Below are 20,106 nucleotides of genomic sequence, written 5' to 3'. Positions count from 1 at the left end.
ACTCCCACCGAGGACTAGAAACCATTTCTTGGTCCTCCGAAGGTACTTAAGAATGTTCTTGACTGCAGTCCAATGCGCTTTTCCAGGGTTCCCTTGATATATGCTAACCATTTTCAAAGTGACGGCCACATCAGGGCGAGTACAAGTCATAGCATACATAATCAAGCCAACTATGGAAGCGTATGGTACTCGGCTCATTTATGCTATCTCGACTTCCGTACCCGGACTTTGAGTCTTACTCAACTTGGCATTACTTTGGATTGGTAACTCCCCTTCTTTGAATTCTCCATAGTAAAACGTTTTAGTACCTTGTCCAAGTAAGTATTCTGACTAAGTCCTATTAGTCTCTTACTTCTGTCTCTCACTATTCTTATTCCCAAAATATAGGAAGCCTTTCCGAGGTCCTTTATAGCGAAGCACTTCCCGAGCCAGGACTTAACCTCCTGCAGTGTCGGGATGTCGTTTCCTATGAGTAGTATGTCATTGAAATACAATACGAGGAAGCTAACTATACTCCAACTAGCTTTGACATATACATATGATTCATCCTCGCTTCATAGAAAACCAAACTCTTTGACTTTCTTGTCGAAACAAAGATTCCATCTGCAAGACGCTTGCTTAAGTCCATAAATGGTCTTCTCAAGCTTGCACACTTTATTGGGATGCTTCGCATTGACAAAAACCTCTGGATGAGCCATGTAAACATCCTCAGCCAACTTCCCATTAAGGAAAGCGGTTTTGACATCCATCTGCTATATTTCATAATCATTAAATGCAGCAATGGCCAACATCACCCTAATAGATTTTATCTTGGCAACCAGTGAGAAGGTTTCATCATAATCAACTCTGGGAGTTTGAGTGAAACCCTTCGTGACTAATCGCGCCTTATATGTGTGCACATTCCCATCCACGCCGGTCTTCTTCTTGAAGATCCACTTGCACCTGACCGTCTTACGTCCGGGCACATGGTCAACCAAATTCTTGACTTGGTTGTCATACATGGATTGAATCTCGCTTTCCATCGCCACTTTCCACTTCGCAGACTCCGGGCCTGCCATGGCTTCCTTATAGCTGTTAGGTTCATCCAGATTCACTAGTGTACTATCACTAATGAACGTATCCACTTCAGTAGTAATATGAAAACCATAAAACTGGGGTTGAACCCTAACTCTATCGGAACATCTAAGAGGCAAGGACTCCTAAATCGGTTCAACCGGAGTTTCCTCCTCAGGTTGAGCGCCAGTGTTGGAGGTTCCTTCATCGCTCGACTCTTGAATCTCTTCAAGATCGATTTGCCTCCCACTGTCCCCTTGGATTATAATTTCTCACTCTCGGAAAACCCCTCTCCTCGCAACGAAGACAACATTGTCACTCGGTCTATAGAAGAGAAATCAAAAGGATTTCTGTGGGTAGCTAATGAAAATACACCACTCACTATGAGGTTCGATTTTGCTGTGAGTCTCTCGTCTTACGAAAGACTCGCAACCCCAAATATTGATATATGCCAACGAGGGAGCCTTCCTTGTCCACATCTCGTGAGGTGTTTTGGCAACCTTCTTCGTAGGGACTAAGTTAAGGATATGGGCGGCAGCCTCTAAGGTATACCCCAGAATGAGATAGGTAGTGAAGCATGACTCATCATGGAATGAACCATGTCCAACAAGTTTCAATTACGCCTCTCAGCCACACCGTTCAACTGTGGTGTCCTAGGTGGCATCATTTGCGAAACGATTCCACATTCCTTAAGATAGTCATGGAATTCAAGACTTAGGTACTCTCCTCCTCGATCGGATCGAAGCATCTTGATTTTCCTGCCCAACTGATTCTCCACTTCTTGTTTAAACTCTTTGAACTTTTTAAAGGTTTCTGACTTGTGCTTGATTAAGTAGATATACCCATATCTACTATAATCATCGGTAAATGTCACGTAGAAGCGGCTTGCATCCCTTGTGGTTGATCTAAAGGGCCCACACACATCGATGTGTATGAGATCCAATAGACGCTCACCCCTATCACAAGTGCCAGTGAAGGGTGACTTGGTTATCTTTCCAAGCAAACAAGACTCGCACATGTCATCGTACCTAAGGTCGAATGACTCCAACACTCCATCCTTTCGGAGTTGGGCTATGTGTTTCTTGTTGACATGTCCAAGACGACAATGCCACACGCATGCTTTATCCAAACCATTGGATGAATCAATACACAACACATCATTTCCTAAGTTATCTACAACCATCACAGTTTCATATATTCCATTACAAGGCAATGCTTCAAAATAAAATACACCATTAAGATAAGCATTAATAGAACCCTTTTCATTATCAAATGAATATCTAAAACCTTGTCTATATAAACCATGAAATGAAATGATGTTTCTGGCCATATCTGGCGAATAGAAATAATTGTCTAAATCTAATCCTAATCCACTATTGAGCACTAAGGAGTAAATTCCGATCTTGGTGACAGGCGATGATCTTCTGTTCCCCATGATCAATTTTATCTTCCCATGCTCCACATCCCTATCTCTTCTTAGGCCCTGCAAATCAGAACAAATGTGAAAACCACATCCTGTATCAAGTACCCAAGAAATGGAATGTGATGAATCATTAGATTTAATTGTGTAAATACTTGCATAGGATGGATTGATCTTTCCATCCTTGATGGCCTGCAGATATTCTTGGCAGCTTCTCTTCCAATGCCTTATTTTATGGCAGTAGTGGCACTCTGCCTCCTTTGTATTAGATTTGGGTTTAGTAGAACCAACTTTGGTTCCACTAGAAGAGGTACTATCTTGGGATTTTCCCTTGTGGTGGCTCTTTGAGGGAGCCTTCCTCTTCTTACCCTTCCCTTGCCCAATAGCCAAAATAGGGGCAGCGTTTGGAGCGGGAGTTGATGCAACATATTTATCCTTGAGATTGCTCTCAGCAGTCCTAAGAAAGCCTTGAAGCTTGCTCAAGGTTACCTCTTCCTTATTCATATGGTAGGTCATGAGGAAATGGTTGTAGCAGGGAGGCAGGGAGTGAAGGATGATGTAAATTGCTAGCTCTTCATCAAAGTTAACATTCAACTTTAGCAGATGATCAACATATCTAGGCATCTTTTACAGATGAGCGGTAAGGGGCTCTCCAATACCCATTCAGGTAGTGATCATCGAAGTGATTATCTCATACCTCTCTTGCCTCGCACTTTGGTGGTACCGGTCAATCAAGTCTTGATGCATCTCATAGGGATACATGTCCTCATAGGACTTTTGGAGTTCGGAAGTCATTGTTGCTAGTGTTGGGATTATTATGTTGCATCATGGGCTCAGTCCTTAGCCCAGTTTTGATTGCCGGTTTGGGCCTGTCCAACCGTGCATGTTTTTGTTCTAGGGTTTAGTATATAAGCTGCATGCATGCAGACTTAGGAGTTAACGCTTTAATTATTTTTCTCACTGTGTTTTGTAAAACCTTAGCTCGCCTCTACAGTGGAAGTTCTTTGTTGAGCTCTGCTGAGGCGTGACTTTGTTAAATCATAAGCGCACATTTGATTCTACTCTGTGTTCATACTCTTACTGTGTTTGTCTTGTTTGATTTTCATATTCTTACCTGTGAAAGATCTAATCGATCTAGAGTTTAATTCACATCAATTGGTATCAGAGCAGGAGACTTTGTAATTCATACACATCTCTTCTGTATAAGAAGTTATTAGGGTTTTTAATTCCGCATTGATTGATATTAATTGAGCCGTCATTCCATATTGACGTATCTCATTAATCGTTGATCAAACCCTAACGATATATTACAAGTCTAATCTTTTACAGGTAATCGATCAAAAGTCATTACAATGTCCATGGATGATTCATAAACTAATCCAATCAACATCTCCAACAACATTGGTTCTACGACAAGGATTCCAATCTTGTATACTCAAGGCTATGAAGTTTGGACGCATCACTTTGAAGATTATGTGATTGGATCGGAGGATAATGGATACTTGATTTGGGAAGCAATCACTGTTGGCTCATTCACTCACTCAAGCACCTCTAAGATTGTTAAAACTCAGAAGGAGTACACTCAGCTTGTTAACGATGTCAAAGATATTCCTCAATACGAGAAGGAAAAGTTTCAATGCAACATCAAGGGCCTAAGGATGATAAGGTTTGCCTTGCAGTTAGATACGTTTTGTTTGGTAAGCTGTTGTGCCACTGCAAAAGAGATTTGGGACATATTAAAAGAACTGTATCCCACTGACGAAGACTTGGAACATTCAATTCAAACTCTCTTGCTCTCTAAATTTGGAGATTCTAAGTAGAAGACTAAAGAGAAACTAGTTCAAGCCTTTGATCGCTTTAATCATCTTTTAAGCAAGATGATAAAGCATGGAATTGAAAGGAAAGTTATTGAACAAAAGGTTACTTTCATGAACGGTCTTAGATCCGAATGGATGGCTTTTGTATCTACTGTTAAAGCTCATGAACAGTTGAAGTCATATTCTCTGGCGAAACTAGTGGGTATTTTGAAATCCCATGAAAGTGCACTGTCTAAGGAAACGAGTGTGGTTTCCAGTATGGGTTCTTTAGCCCTTGTCTCTAAAGGAAAAAGCTCAGTTGAAGAAGAAGAGGAATTGGATCTTGCCAATTATGATCTAATCGGTGAAGAATATGCCATGATGGTATCCAATCCTAGAAAATTCATTAAGAAGAAATTCCCAGCCAACAAGAACAGAAACTAGCAGGGAAGTTACAGCGCCGAAAAGATTAAGGAGGAATCGAAGATGGGGTCAAAGTCTGAAGAGTCAAAGAAAGAAGTGAAAGTTGGTTGAGACTCAGGATTTGATTGCCATTACTGTGGAGGTAAGAACCATTTTGCAAAATATTGTATGCTGAAAAAGAAAGAAGAAAAGATAAATGATGAAGATGAGGAAGCGAGCCTCCTAAGAAGACTGGAGGAAATCAAGAAAAGAAAGTCTCCTGCTAACAATACTACTATGAATGCTTTAATTGTGCAGGATACAGATAACTGTGATGAATTTGGTAGTGTGGAAGTATGGTCCACAAATTCAGAGGATGAAGAAGTCAGAAAGCCCACTCATGGGAAGGCGATGCTGTCAAAAGAAGAACCTGTAAAAGGAAGGTGCTTTGTGGTGACCAAAGGTGTGTCTCAAATGAGAGGATATACAACCGACGGGGGAATAGAAGACGATAAGGAACGAGATGACAAGTGTTTTGCTGCTAAACCTGTCAGTGCATAGATCAACGAATGTGATGATTTGATCAAGAAGGTACAAAATATTCTTGTTTCCCTAAATATACCTGTTACAAACTATGAAAAGGAGTTAAATAACCTAAAATCTAAATTTTCAAGCATAAGTAGCAGTCTCACCCAAACCCGTGTCACAAATTCTAACCTAACTTATCAAATCAGCAGGATATCGTCGAAGAGTGAGGAAAGGAGGATGTGGATAGAGCAGAAGGAGAAAATGTTGATTAGGTCTAAGGATGATTTGATTGATTTGCAAAGAGACAATCTTAAACTTCTTAAACAACGAAATGTGTTTTGTTTAATTGCTAAAAGACTTTATTTTAACATCACTCAATTGCATCTTGATTGTGAAATAGGAAAGAAGATACATCGCATGATTTTACTCTTCCATGAGTTAAAGGAGGATGAAATCGATGCTGAAGCCTACAACTGTGAAAGCGTTGCATCTTCTGACGAGGTCTCTTCTGCATATAAAATAGGTCTGGAAAAATTGAATCCTACATTAAGTCCAAATAGCACAAGGACATGCTTAAAAATTTGTTAGATGAGAATGATAGATTGAAATTAAGAACCGAAACTGTATAGAAATTTGACTCTTTGAATACCAAATTAAGTTCAGAAAATAAAATTGATGTTGAAAATGCATCTGAACTTAATAAGGATGATGATCTGAGTGAAATCTCTGTAGAGGATGTCGTGGACTGTTCAAAATTTGTTAAAAGCGAACATAAATCACGCAAAAACCTGAATTCTGAAAGCTCTGTTGAGTTCGCTCGCTCGTCAACTGACAAGACCAAAGTTCTCAAAGCGAAAGTTGTTGTGTACCAAAAGGTGCAAGCCACTCCAAATCAAGTCTACACAGTCCCTGGTGTCACTCCACAACAAACTACGGAAATGACAGCTATAGTGGAAGAAGATATTGCTGGCGGATGTGACGAGTTCTTTTGGTCAGCACCAATAGACAACACTGATGAAACGAGGGGCCTATGTCAGAAGACCTCATGGAGAGTGAAAGGTAGATATACATCTGAACAACTAAATGAGCTTGCAAGATATGATGTGCCAAGCACAAGTGGAACCAAAACTTCATTGGGCGAACCTGCGCAAACCACTAGTGAAACATCCTCAACAAAAAATGAATTCTATGCTCATGCTTCAAAGAGAAAGGCCAACATTCACAGAAATTCAAAACAGGTGGCTGATAGAAAACACCAAAGAAATCTGAGATACAAGAAGAATCACTCAGAAAGAAAACAGTTTTGGAGATCACAAAATCGTCACTTCATAAGGATCGAGAGGAAGCACAAATCTCAAGAAGAGTCAAGGAACCAAAAAGGTAGTTTCGGTCCTCAGAACAACATCAACCGAAAGCGCAGTTTTGGTCCTCAGAACAACATCAACCGAAAGGGTATTTTCGGTCCCTCAACTGAAAGGAACCGAAAGAATGGTTTCGGGCCCTCGACAGAAAAGAACCGAAAGGAGAGTTTCGGTTGTAACGCCCGTGTTTCTAGTCTAGGCATTAATATTGACATAATGGTCTAGGTTAACCTTGGTAACTCATTTAGAATAAATGAAAAAGGAATTATGTGAATTTTATGTGAATTATGTGTTTTATGCTTAATTATTAGGGTTTAATTAATTAAAAATAAAAATAAGCGTCAAAATTAAAGTGTGAGATAAGCCCGATATCTTTACATAAAGTTGTAGTGGTCGAAACAAGGATTTCGGGGATATAAAGAATACCAAAATCCGAGTTATAACGAAGAAGTTATGACCTATTGAAGTTTCGCGACAAAACCGGCACGGTGTTGAATGTCGTAAAAAGTGAGTTTTTGATAAACTACTTTTTAGCCTTAGTAATCTAAACGAAAGTCGTAGTATTCGTTAAACCGAGAAGTTCGATAAAAAGAACGCCCAAATCTGACTTCGTATGAGGAAGTTATGATTTTTCGAAGTTTCAGCGTAGCAGTAGACAGCTAAAAACTCGAATTTTAGATCGAGCGATTTTTAGCCGAAACAACCTAAACGAGAATTGAAGGTCTCGTCATTAGGAGCACAACGGTAAAAAGTCTGACGAAAACGGACGTCGGATGAAGAAGTTATGAATTTTTAACGGATTTCCTGTCCCGGTCTGTTAAAAATAATAATATAAAATTTAAATTCAAAATTAGCCGACGAAGTCTAAACGGAAGTTGTAGATTGTAATTTTAGCTACGCGTGCATATAAAGAACGTCAAAAACGGAGCTCGTATGCGAAAGTTATGGATTTTAGAAGTTTTGGCGCGAAACCCGAGAAATTTCGCATAGTCACACTTTGCCACGTCACCCTCGCCTCGCATGTGACACGTGTCCTGTTGAGTCACCGAAGCTGCTGAGTCATCCGAGCACATGGCCCTATCCGAAGTGGTCCAGTGAAGATCTGACGCGTGCCTTCTCCCTCGTGTCCGAGCCCTCGCAGAAGCCACGTGCTTCCCTCATCGGATCCGAACTTCGGTCCAATCACAGGCCGCCAGCAGCTCCTTCGCACGCGCAGCCCTCATGCGAGCCTCCCCCTCTGCGAGCCTTCTCAGCCGTCGGATCAGAAGACACCTGACCGTTCGATCAGAAGGTCTTCCCTATAAATAGAAGGCTGCGAGCCTTCCCGGGTAACTTTGGAAATTTGCCATTTTTCACCCCTTTCTTCATATTTTCTTCACCTTAACATCCCGCAAAGCCCCGGTATCGATTGTAAAGCCCGGAATACTCCACGAAGTGCCCGAGAAGCCCGGAAAATTTATCTTTTCGGTTTCGAAGCCCGACCTTTCGTAGAGCCCGGTCTCTTAATAAAACTCCTTGTTTTATTAAAAACGATCGTTTTAGGAAACGAATTATTGCCCGATTATCATCAAATCAAGTGAGTGTATATTCACTTTCAATTTACACATAGATATGAAGTATTTACCTTAAAATACGTGTTACGTGTAAATATGTTAATTGTTTATTTGAGGTGACTGTTGTGTTGATATTCTATACAAGTTTTAAACTGTATATATATTTTTATCTACAAATATGTTGGGTAGAACATGGGTAGTTAGTTGGTGTGTGATAAAATAAAGTGATGAGAGGTATCGATGTTTAAGATGATCTAGTCATCTAACAGAGTATAGACAACGGCCACAGACTATTTTAGATAGTCCAGTGGAACGTTAGTAGACTCGTAATCGGTACATATGTTTGAACTATATGTTCATAAAGTGTTATTGAACTATATGTTCCTTAGGTGTTTTTGAACTATGTGTTCATCCGTTAATTCTTCTTTTTGACACTATTACGTGTCCGAGTACGGGAGCGTACGGGAGTACTTTATTAGTATTTTCCCTATGCTTTTAGTTTGAAGAGATTTGGAGTCTTCGTTTCTTTTGTGAAGTGACCGGACGAGCTTCATGAGTCAGTGTTTTCCTTTCCAATGCCGGATAGGGGTGAGTCTGGGGGTTATATACCTCACGATATTCAGACCACAACCTAGGCATTAGTTAGTGTTTCCATTGTCGGATAGGGTGCGTCTGGGGGTTATATACCTCACGATATTTAGACCACAGCCTAGGCAAAGTTCGATGCTGGATAGGGTGCGTCTGCGGGTTATATACCTCACGATATTCAGACCACAGCCTAGGCATTGATAACTACCCCTGACTTAATTGTCTTGTGGTTCTTTCTTTTATGAACAAAGGTTCGTAGTTAAACTTAGTCCATTCATTCAATATCTTTATCGATCCTTGTTTACTGCTAGAGGATTTCTGAAGCAGTTTAGTTAGTTAGTTGTTCATATCGATTCTTTAGGTTAGATCTAGTAAGATCACTGTATAAAGTTAGTATGTGGGGATCAATGTTGTTAGTTCCTGTTGAGTAAATCTTGGTGACGATGTGACGTCGTGCCGATTAGATAAATCTTGGCGACAATGTGACTTCGTGCCTATTTGACATAAATTGTTGAAGGAAAACAATGTTGTCACCCTGGTGTTTGTTTTATTTGACATAAATTGCTGAGAAAGCAATGTTGTCACCCCTAATGAAAATCCTTAGGCTAGGTTCCTTGTGATAGTTTATTTTAGGTAAGATGCCTAAAATTCCCTTATGTGTTAAATGCTATGTGTTTGCCATGTGTGCCATTATTTGTACGGATCTATGGTCTGTTGCCGACCGGATCTGGAAACCTTATGTGTGTAGGATTCTAAACGTATGACTACGATATTGGAACTAACATATAAATGTTTCGAAGACTTAATATCTAACAAAAATGAGGATCTAAAATCACCTACGATTGGTGTATAGATCGAAATGCCGAGTACTCAAAGTGGGTTCGAAAGTGATAATCCACAGCCTGAGCCAATCATGATGACTGGAGTGCAGGCAATGGTACGTACGATGTTAGGTGAACAGATGAAAGAAGTCCTAGTAGAGTCTAGGAAAATTTTATGATTAATTGGACACATTTTCATGTGTTAAATTGTTTTGTGATTTTAGGACTTGGGGACTGCGAGACAGTACTTGGGACGAGTATGAGTAGGTGTGAATAGTAGTAGAGATCTATACTACTGGAAGCACAGGACTCGCACTTGGATCAGGGAAAGTCACAAGGTTACCAAGAAGCTATTATTTGATTCCGTCTTGTTCTAATCTGTTTTTACCATCGTTTCGGTGATGACTAAGAAGATGATTGTTATTCCGACCCTAGTGGTCATATCGAATTGAGTCCGACTACGATGAGTTGGTTATGTGGTTCAGAGAACCAAGTTCGATGTAGCAGTTGACTTAAGCCGAATTGAAGTAAAGGCTGATCAAAGCGATCAATAGAAGTATCACATTCGTTGTTAAAGAAGTTGGGTTAAGTTGTATTCTGACCCAAAGGGATGAAGTGATAGCGTATGCACTGAGGCAACGACGCTGGCTAGAGTTACTCAAGGACTACGACTGTGAGATACTTTACCACCCTGGTAAAGCAAATGTTGTTGCTGATACTCTCAGTCGGAAGGTAAACCTTGAAAAGAAAAGGCCAAGAGCGTTGAGAATTGAAGTTGTCTCGACAATTGTGGAAAGTATAAAGAAAGCTCAAGAGGAAGCTTTGGAGAAAAATGACCGAAAGGAAGAATGTTTAGGCAAAACGTTAGTGTTCGGTACAAACAACCAAGGGTTGAAGGTATTCCAAGATAGGATTTGGGTACCTAAGACGGAAGGAGTAAGAGATTTTCTGATGGAAGAAGCTCACAAGACCATGTACTCGATTCATCCCAGCAGTACAACAATGTATAAGGATCCAAAAACCTATTACTAGTGGCCCACGATGAAGCTCGATGTTGCTAGGTATGTGGCCGAGTGTGTAACTTGTGCTAGGGTTAAGGCACAACATCAGAAACCGTATGGGAGTTTAGAACCTTTACCCGTACCCATGGGTAAATAGGAAGACGTCACCATGGATTTTGTAACTAAACTGCCCAGAACAAGGAACGGTCACGACATGATTTGGGTAGTCGTTGATCGCTTCACTAAGAGTGCGCATTTCATAGCGGCCAAAGAGAAATGGTCTATGGATAAATTTGCGAATTCTTACGTGAAGGAAATTGTGAGGCTTCACGGTGTTCCGTTAACGACTGTGTCCGATCGTGATAGCCGTTTTACCTCAAGGTTGTGGAGGAGTATACAAGAGGAATTGGGTACCAAGTTATGTTTGAATACAGCTTACCATCTGCAAACCGATGGTCAGAGCGAATGGACGATTCAAACGTTGGAGGATATGCTGAGAGCATGTACCCTAGAATTTCAAGGTAACTGGGATGAACACTTACCTTTAGTAGAATTCACCTATAATAATAGTTTCCACTCAAGTGTCAAGATGGTACCTTATCACACTTTGCATGGGAAAAAGTGTCGGATGCCATCATGTTGGCTGGAAGCTGAGGAAAAGCAGTTTATGGGACTTGAAATAGTCCATTAGATTGCTGAAAAGTTGTAAGTGATTAGGAAAAAGATGTTAGCTGCTCAAAAGAGCTATGCTGACAAGAAAAGACAACCGATATCATTCGAAGATGGAGATTCGGTTTCACTTAAAGTCTCGTCGTGGAAGGGACTTATAAGATTTGGTAGAAGGGGAAAGTTGAGTCCAAGGTTCATTGGACCATTTAAAGTTCTTCAGAGAATCCGGAATCAAGCTTACAAGCTAGAATTACCGGAAGAACTAGAGAGTATTCATAACACCTTTCATGTGTGTTATTTGAAAAAGTTCATGGGAGGTGTGCCCGACATAATTCCCATTTCTAAATTAAGGTTGGACGAGAATAAGAGGTTAATTGGAGAACCTAACGCAATCGTTAACCGTAAGACTAAGAAGTTGTAACGTAAGATAGTCGATTTAGTGCCTGTACGTTGGAAACTTATAAATGGTCCAAATCGCACCTGGGAAACGGAGAGTGCCATAGTGAGTCGCTACCCGTAGTTGTTTGTCGTTGTGTGATTCCGGGGACGGAATCATCCTAAGGGGGAGAGAGTTGTAACGCCCGTGTTTCTAGGCTAGGCATTAATATTGACATAATGGTCTAGGTTAACCTTGGTAACTCATTTAGAAGAAATGAAAAAGGAATTATGTGAATTTTATGTGAATTATGTGTTTTATGCTTAATTATTAGGGTTTAATTAATTAAAAATAAAAATAAGCGTCAAAATTAAAGTGTGAGATAAGCCTGATATCTTTACATAAAGTTGTAGTGGTCGAAACAAGGATTTCGGGGATATAAAGAATACCAAAATCCGAGTTATAACGAAGAAGTTATGACCTATTGAAGTTTCGCGACAAAACCGGCACGGTGTTGAATGTCGTAAAAAGTGAGTTTTTGATAAACTACTTTTTAGCCTTAGTAATCTAAACGAAAGTCGTAGTATTCGTTAAACCGAGAAGTTCGATAAAAAGAACGCCCAAATCTGACTTCGTATGAGGAAGTTATGATTTTTCGAAGTTTCAGCGTAGCAGTAGACAGCTAAAAACTCGAATTTTAGATCGAGCGATTTTTAGCCGAAACAAGAATTGAAGGTCTCGTCATTAGGAGCACAACGGTAAAAAGTCTGACGAAAACGGACGTCGGATGAAGAAGTTACGAATTTTTAACGGATTTCCTGTCCCGGTCTGTTAAAAATAATAATATAAAATTTAAATTCAAAATTAGCCGACGAAGTCTAAACGGAAGTTGTAGATCGTAATTTTAGCTACGCATGCATATAAAGAACGTCAAAAACGGAGCTCGTATGCGAAAGTTATGGATTTTAGAAGTTTTGGCGCGAAAACCGAGAAATTTCGCATAGTCACACTTTGCCACGTCACCCTCGCCTCGCATGTGACACGTGTCCTGCTGAGTCACCGAAGCTGCTGAGTCACGAAGCTGCTGATTCATCCGAGCACATGGCCCTATCCGAAGTGGTCCAGTGAAGATCCGACGCGTGCCTTCTCCCTCGTGTCCGAGCCCTCGCAGAAGCCACGTGCTTCCCTCATCGGATCCGAACTTCGGTCCAATCACAGGCCGCCAGCAGCTCCTTCGCACGCGCAGCCCTCATGCGAGCCTCCCCCTCTGCGAGCCTTCTCAGCCGTCGGATCAGAAGACTCCTGACCGTCCGATCAGAAGGTCTTCCCTATAAATAGAAGGCTGCGAGCCTTCCCGGGTAACTTTGGAAATTTGCCATTTTTCACCCCTTTCTTCATATTTTCTTCACCTTAACATCCCGCAAAGCCCCGGTATCGATTGTAAAGCCCAGAATACTCCACGAAGTGCCCGAGAAGCCCGGAAAATTTATCTTTTCGGTTTCGAAGCCCGACCTTTCGCAGAGCCCGGTTTCTTAATAAAACTCCCGGTTTTATTAAAAACGATCGTTTTAGGAAACGAATTGCCGCCCGATTATCATCAAATCAAGTGAGTGTATATTCACTTTCAATTTACACATAGATATGAAGTATTTACCTTAAAATACGTGTTACGTGTAAATATGTTAATTGTTTATTTGAGGTGACTGTTGTGTTGATATTCTATACAAGTTTTAAACTGTATATATATTTTTATCTACAAATATGTTGGATAGAACATGGGTAGTTAGTTGGTGTGTGATAAAATAAAGTGATGAGAGGTATCGATGTTTAAGATGATCTAGTCATCTAACAGAGTATAGACAACGGCCACAGACTAATTTAGATAGTCCAGTGGAACGTTAGTAGACTCGTAATCGGTACATATGTTTGAACTATATGTTCATAATGTGTTCTTGAACTATATGTTCCTTAGGTGTTTTTGAACTATGTGTTCATCCGTTAATTCTTCTTTTTGACACTATTACGTGTCCGGGTACGGGAGCGTACGGGAGTACTTTATTAGTATTTTCCTTATGCTTTTATTTTGAAGAGATTTGGAGTCTTCGTTTCTTTTGTGAAGTGATCGGACGAGCTTCATGAGTCAGTGTTTTCCTTTCCGATGCCGGATAGGGGTGAGTCTGGGGGTTATATACCTCACGATATTCAGACCACAACCTAGGCATTAGTTAGTGTTTCCATTGTCGGATAGGGTGCGTCTGGGGGTTATATACCTCACGATATTCAGACCACAGCCTAGGCAAAGTTCGATGTTGGATAGGGTGCGTCTGGGGGTTATATACCTCACGATATTCAGACCACAGCCTAGGCATTGATAATTACCCCTGACTTAATTGTCTTGTGGTTCTTTCTTTTACAAACAAAGGTTCGTAGTTAAACTTAGTCCATTCATTCAATATCTTTATCGATCCTTGTTTACTGCTAGAGGATTTCTGAAGTAGTTTAGTTAGTTAGTTGTTCATATTGATTCTTTAGGTTAGATCTAGTAAGATCACTGTATAAATCTTGGTGACGATGTGACGTCGTGCCGATTAGATAAATCTTGGCGACAATGTGACTTCGTGCCTATTTGACATAAATTGTTGAAGGAAAACAATGTTGTCACCCCGGTGTTTGTTTTATTTGACATAAATTGCTGAGAAAGCAATGTTGTCACCCCTAATGAAAATCGTTAGGCTAGGTTCCTTGTGATAGTTGTTTTAGGGACGTAACGTGAGGATAACGAGAATGGGTAATTGGGGTAATTTGGTTGACTGATTGATGTTTAAACATATTAAATTTATGTATTGTGGGTTGAAAACCCTATATGCTCACCAGGCTTCCAAGCCTGACCCACTTAGCTTTTTATGATTACAGGTAGTGGACCCCGAGCATAGTCGGATGATGATGATGAGTGATTTTGGATTATAGGCCATTAGTTATAAATAATTGTTGTGAGGGTTATAATGTCTTGTTTATGCTTTTGATCTGTATCGGAACATGACATCCCGAGGTTTTGTTATGAAATAAAAATATATATTTCTTAAAGCAAGGTTTTGATAAATTTTTATCATGTTTGACTTTGGGAACAAATTCCGCAACACTTTTAATGAAATACTCTGATTTTATTTTAAAAAGAATAAACGAAATCGGTCTTTTCTGGCCGTGAAATTGGGGATGTCACATCGGTCCCTCGACAGAAAAGAACCGAAAGGAGAGTTTCGGTCCCTCAACCGAAAGGAACCAAAAGGAGAGTTTCGGTCCTTGAAGCAATATCAAACGAAAGAGCGGTCTCGGCTCTCCACTTAATAGCAACCGAAAGAGTAGTTTCGGTCCCTATCCCTACAAGTCCAATCAGACACACAGAAGATCCTACACGACTTCTAATACCAACACTTCACATTCCAATTCTCGTCCTTCAATTGATTTAAAGGGAAAAGGAAAACTCTTTCCAAAAGATAACAAACTTCCAAAAGAGATCCAAAAGTGTGCTGACGTCAACACCACAAATCCCAATCCTACTAAACCAACCAAAATTAAAGTTTTCACCATAAAAAGAAAAGATGAAACAACTTTAATTAAACGCGCTTACATGGTTGATATTTCTCTTACTATTCCATGTCCTGCAAAAGGCTCACAAGGACCCAAGAAACTTTGGGTTCCTAAATCTGCTTAATATTTTGCAGGTTATACGTGACGAGCAGTTTGACAAAGAATGGTACATTGATAGTGGTTGCTCGCGTCACATAACAGGGAGGAAGGAAGAACTAAGGGAGTTTCGGTCTCTCAAGGATGGTGGTATTGTGAAGTACGGAAAAAACTCATTTGGTACTATCAAAGGCTATGGAATGGTCACTAATGGAGATTTCTCTATAAGAAAAGTGGCGTATGTTGAAGGGCTACAACACAACCTTATCAGCGTCTCACAGGTGGTGGTTGGCACTTGATTGAAGGTATCATTTGTATGATGAAGGATCAGAGATTGTCGAGAAGAAATCCAACAACGTTCTGCTAAGGTCAAATCAAAAAGGCGAAATGTATCCTCTAAACCTCAACCCAATTCGAGGTAAAACAACAGCTTGCTTAATTACGAAGGCTCACTCAGACGAAAGTTGGTTATGGCATCGAAGACTTTCTTATCTGAATTTCAAAGATATCAACAAGCTGGTTTTAGGTGATCATGTTCGAGGTCTTCCAATTCTAAAATTTGACAAAGAACATCTATGCGATGCCTGTGAAATGGGAAAGAAAAGCAGGCAAAGCCATCCTTCTATTGTCAATACAAAAGTGATAGAACCATTGGAGTTGTTACATATTGACCTGTGTGGACCCTCGTCAATTGAAAGCATTGGTGGAAACAAGTACATTTTGGTTATAGTGGACGATTTCTCTTGATTTACATGGGTGTTCTTCTTGAAGCAAAAGTCTGAAGCCACTCCAAAGTTTAAGCTCTTTATAAAACAGATTGAGACTCAACTAAGGAAAGTCGTTTGTAATGTGAGAAGCAACAATGGCTTGGAATTCAAGAACAAATATTTTGAAGACTTTCTTGCTGAAAAGGGGATGACTCATAATTTCTAAGCCCCATACACTCCACAGCAAAATGGTATCATTGAAAGAGAAATCGATCTTTGTGTAAAGCAGCTCGAACAATGCTATGCTTCGCGTCCTTGCCTTTGTATTTCTGGGCTAACGCAATTTTTGCTGCTTGTTATACTCAGAATAGATCGTATTTGAACAAGCGATTCTCGATTACTCCTTACGAGATTTTAAATAATCGTAAACCGAATGTGAAATTCTTTCATGTGTTCGGTTCAAGATGCTTCATATTCAACTCCAGAGAGAATCAAAATAAGTTTGATGCTAAGGCTGATGAAGGAATATTCTTAGGTTACTCCCTGAATTCCAAGGCATATAGAGTTCTCAATAAGCGCTCAAAGAAGATTGAAGAAACATACTGTGTCACCTTTGACGATAGTTATGTTAAGAAGATGAAATCAACAAAAGGTGCAATGCAAGAAATCTTTCCAAAGAATGGTCAAGTTACTACCTCTATTTCAAATCTTTTCGAGTAATATTTGCATCTGTTTGATGAGCATCAAAAAGCGATTGATTCTGAATCAAAGGCAAAAGACAATAAAGTTGATGATCTAAAACAAATCATCGATGATGCTGCTCAAAAGATGGTTGATGATCAACCCAAAGAAACTGAAAGGCCAGAGGCAAGCAAACCTTCGAATGACCGTCCTAATGTCCAGGGGGAGGGTCCATCTCTTCATCATGATCAAGGTTCATCGTTCCAGGGGAGGGCTTACCGTTACATTCTTCTAGTTCTTTTGATAATCCAATTGAAGGAGGTGATACCAATCCAGATACTGAACATGCATCATCCTTCGAGGGGGAGAACACCATTGTCAATGATGATGACATACTGTCAGAATTGGAAGAAGAAGTTAATGCTATTATCAATGATGATGACATACTGTCAGAATTAGAAGAAGAAGTTAATGCTGAATTGAATCCCAATTGTGATCCAAATTACCCACCGCTTATAAAATGGACCAAAGATCACCCTCAAAGTCAAATTATTGGGGAATCTTCTGAAAAGGTGTTAACTCGATCTCAAATCAAAGCGAAACAAGCTGCACTCTTTTCACAAGTAGAGTTTTGGATGTTCAACTCATTTGTTTCCAAAGTTGAACCGAAGACCGTTAATTATGCACTTGATCATTCAGACTGGGTTCAAGCAATGCAAGATGAGTTAAATGAGTTTGAAAGAGTAAAAGTATGGCGGCTTATTCCAACTCCAAAGGATGCCTCAGTTGTTGGTCTCAAATGGGTATTCAGAAACAAGATGGATAAGCTGGGAAATGTCATTCATAACAAAGCTCGGTTGGTTGTCAAAGGCTACTGTCAGGAAGAAGGCATCGATTATGAAGAGACCTTCGCTCCTGTAGCAAGATTAGAGTCTGTTTGTATCTTTATTGCCTATGCTGCACATAAGAATTTGGAAGTCTATCAGATGGACGTCAAATGTGCCTTTCTCAACGGAGAACTTGAAGAAACTGTGTATGTTGAGCAACAGCCAGGCTCCGTGAACGAGAAGTATCCATATCATTTTTATGTCCTTGACAAAGCAGTATATGGCCTAAAACATGCTCCCAGAGCATGGTATGAAACCCTAACTCGATTCTTAAAAATGTATAATTTCAAACAAGGTTCGGTTGACCCAACCTCCTTTCACAAGAGAGAAAGTAACCACCTTATGATAGTCCAAATTTATGTTGATGACATCATCTTTGGCTCCACGAATCCTAGCTTAACAGCTAAATTCAGGAAGATGGAAACTAAATTTGAGATGAGCTCAATGGGTCCAATTAACTTTTTCCTTGGATTAAACATTAGACAGGGACCCGAAGGCATTTTTATTAATCAGGAGGCCTACACCAAGACACTGTTGGCCAAGTTTGGAATGAAGGGAGAATCCAAAGTGAAAGTGCCAATGGCCTTTGGGACAAAGCTTACACCCTCATTGGAGAAACCAGCTGCTGATATGATGCTTTATCGTCAAATGATTGGGTCTCTAATGTATCTCACAACCAGTAGACCTGACATCATGTTTTCAGTCTGTTACTATGCAAGATTCCAAGCAAACCCCCGTGAACCTCATCTGCAAGCCGTGAAAAACATCTTTCACTATCTGAAGTGAACCTCCTCTCTCGGTTTGTGGTATCAGCCAACTCAGGATTCTTTGTTCAAGCATTCTCAGATGCTGACTTAGGTGGCTGTGGATTAGATCGAAAAAGCACCACTGGAGGATGCCAATTTGTAGATGGTAAATTGGTTAGCTGGAAATCGAAGAAACAAACTTGTGTCTCTCTCTCCACTGCAGAAGTTGAATACATTGCTGCAGCATCATGCACATCTCAAGTCGTATGGATAAAAAGTCAGCTTAGGGATTACGGGCTAAACATGAAGAAAATCCCACTATATTGTGACTCTGAAAGCGCAATTAGGATTTGTCACAACCCAGTGCAACACTCAAAGACTAAACATATAGCACTGAGGTGTCACTTTATCAACGATCACGTCGGAGATGGTAACGTAGAAATTCACTTCGTCAGGACAACCGATCAACTGGCAGATATATTCACTAAGGCTTTACCTGAAGCGAGCTTCAATAAGATTCTACAAGGCCTAGGAATGATGGAAGCCGAATCCGTACCAAAATCGTCTTTGCTTCAATAAAGGTAACAAGCGAAATAGAGCGAACCGAAATGAACCGAACGTTCGGTCTATTTCGGGTGAAGTTCGACCATGAACTGAAATGAACCGAATGTTCGGTCTCTTTCGGGTTTGGTCCTTCTGAACTCGTTCGCTTCTTTTTCTTATCAAGGCATTTTGGCTGTATTCCTTTGTACACTTTTTAAATACTTCTTTATATTCATAAAATCCAAAAATATTTTTCTCTTTCGTTCAATTGGTCAATTCTCACAAAATACAAAAACATTTTTTATTTATTTATTTTTTTTTTTTTTTTTCTAATGTTTTCTTTTTTGTATAAGTGTGATTCTCGATGGGGAAGCTAAGGTAGGTAAATTTTTTTTATTAGTTAGGCGTCCCTAGAAGCATGCTGATGTATGTTGACTAAAGCCTCGAAAGATTTTGAGTGAAGCTTTAATAACATGATATATACAAATCATGTTTTCACAATCCAGGCTGCAATATTCACTCTAATCATGAGCTACCTTACTCTACTCACATTGAGTTTAGAGTTTTCTGCTTGGTCATTCTTTTTCTTTAGAGCAGAGGTACATCCGCTTATTTTACCATCTCCATCATTTTTCTCCATTATAATTCATTTCACCAATATAACACTTGAGACTCTCAGTATTTACCACTGTGGTTTATGGTTATACAAAATCTGCGTTAATGATCTTAGTTTCATGCCACTATGAACTAAGTGAAACCCACAATCCAACACCAATAATGAATTGACGGTGAATTCTCATATTCAAGATCTTACTTGTTACCTAATGAAATCTCCTTTTATTTTTAAGTGATCTTTTATGAATTTGTCTAAAACCAAGGCTTTTCTTTCCCTAAAGATCCAGTTTATTTTGTTTTTGAGATTTCTATGCTTTCTTTTGTCACGATAATATATATCCCACCTACTTGTTCAACAGATCACATTGATCTCACAAGTACTTCATTCGGTTTCAGTCTTATATCAAGTATTGTAATCATGAATTGAAGCGAAAGCCACCCTTATAACCTTCAAAAAGATACACTTCACTACTTCTTAACAAGTTATTGATCGTTATTTAATAGGAAACCAAGCAAGCACTTTAATGTCTCTCTTGACTTTAAAGGATGTGATTCATGCCCATAATCAATTGTTTTATGTCTCTTTAAGACATCACAAATTATCACGAAAAGTTTGCTTTATTTCTTTATCTTTTACACTCTACGCACAAAAATTTTTAATTTTCCAAACTCTGG

The sequence above is a fragment of the Lactuca serriola genome, chromosome 5, assembly GCF_051521515.1.
Source record: "Lactuca serriola cultivar US96UC23 chromosome 5, Lser_US96UC23_V15, whole genome shotgun sequence".
In the NCBI taxonomy this organism is placed as follows: domain Eukaryota; kingdom Viridiplantae; phylum Streptophyta; class Magnoliopsida; order Asterales; family Asteraceae; genus Lactuca; species Lactuca serriola.
Note: the sequence above shows the minus strand (reverse complement) of the source record.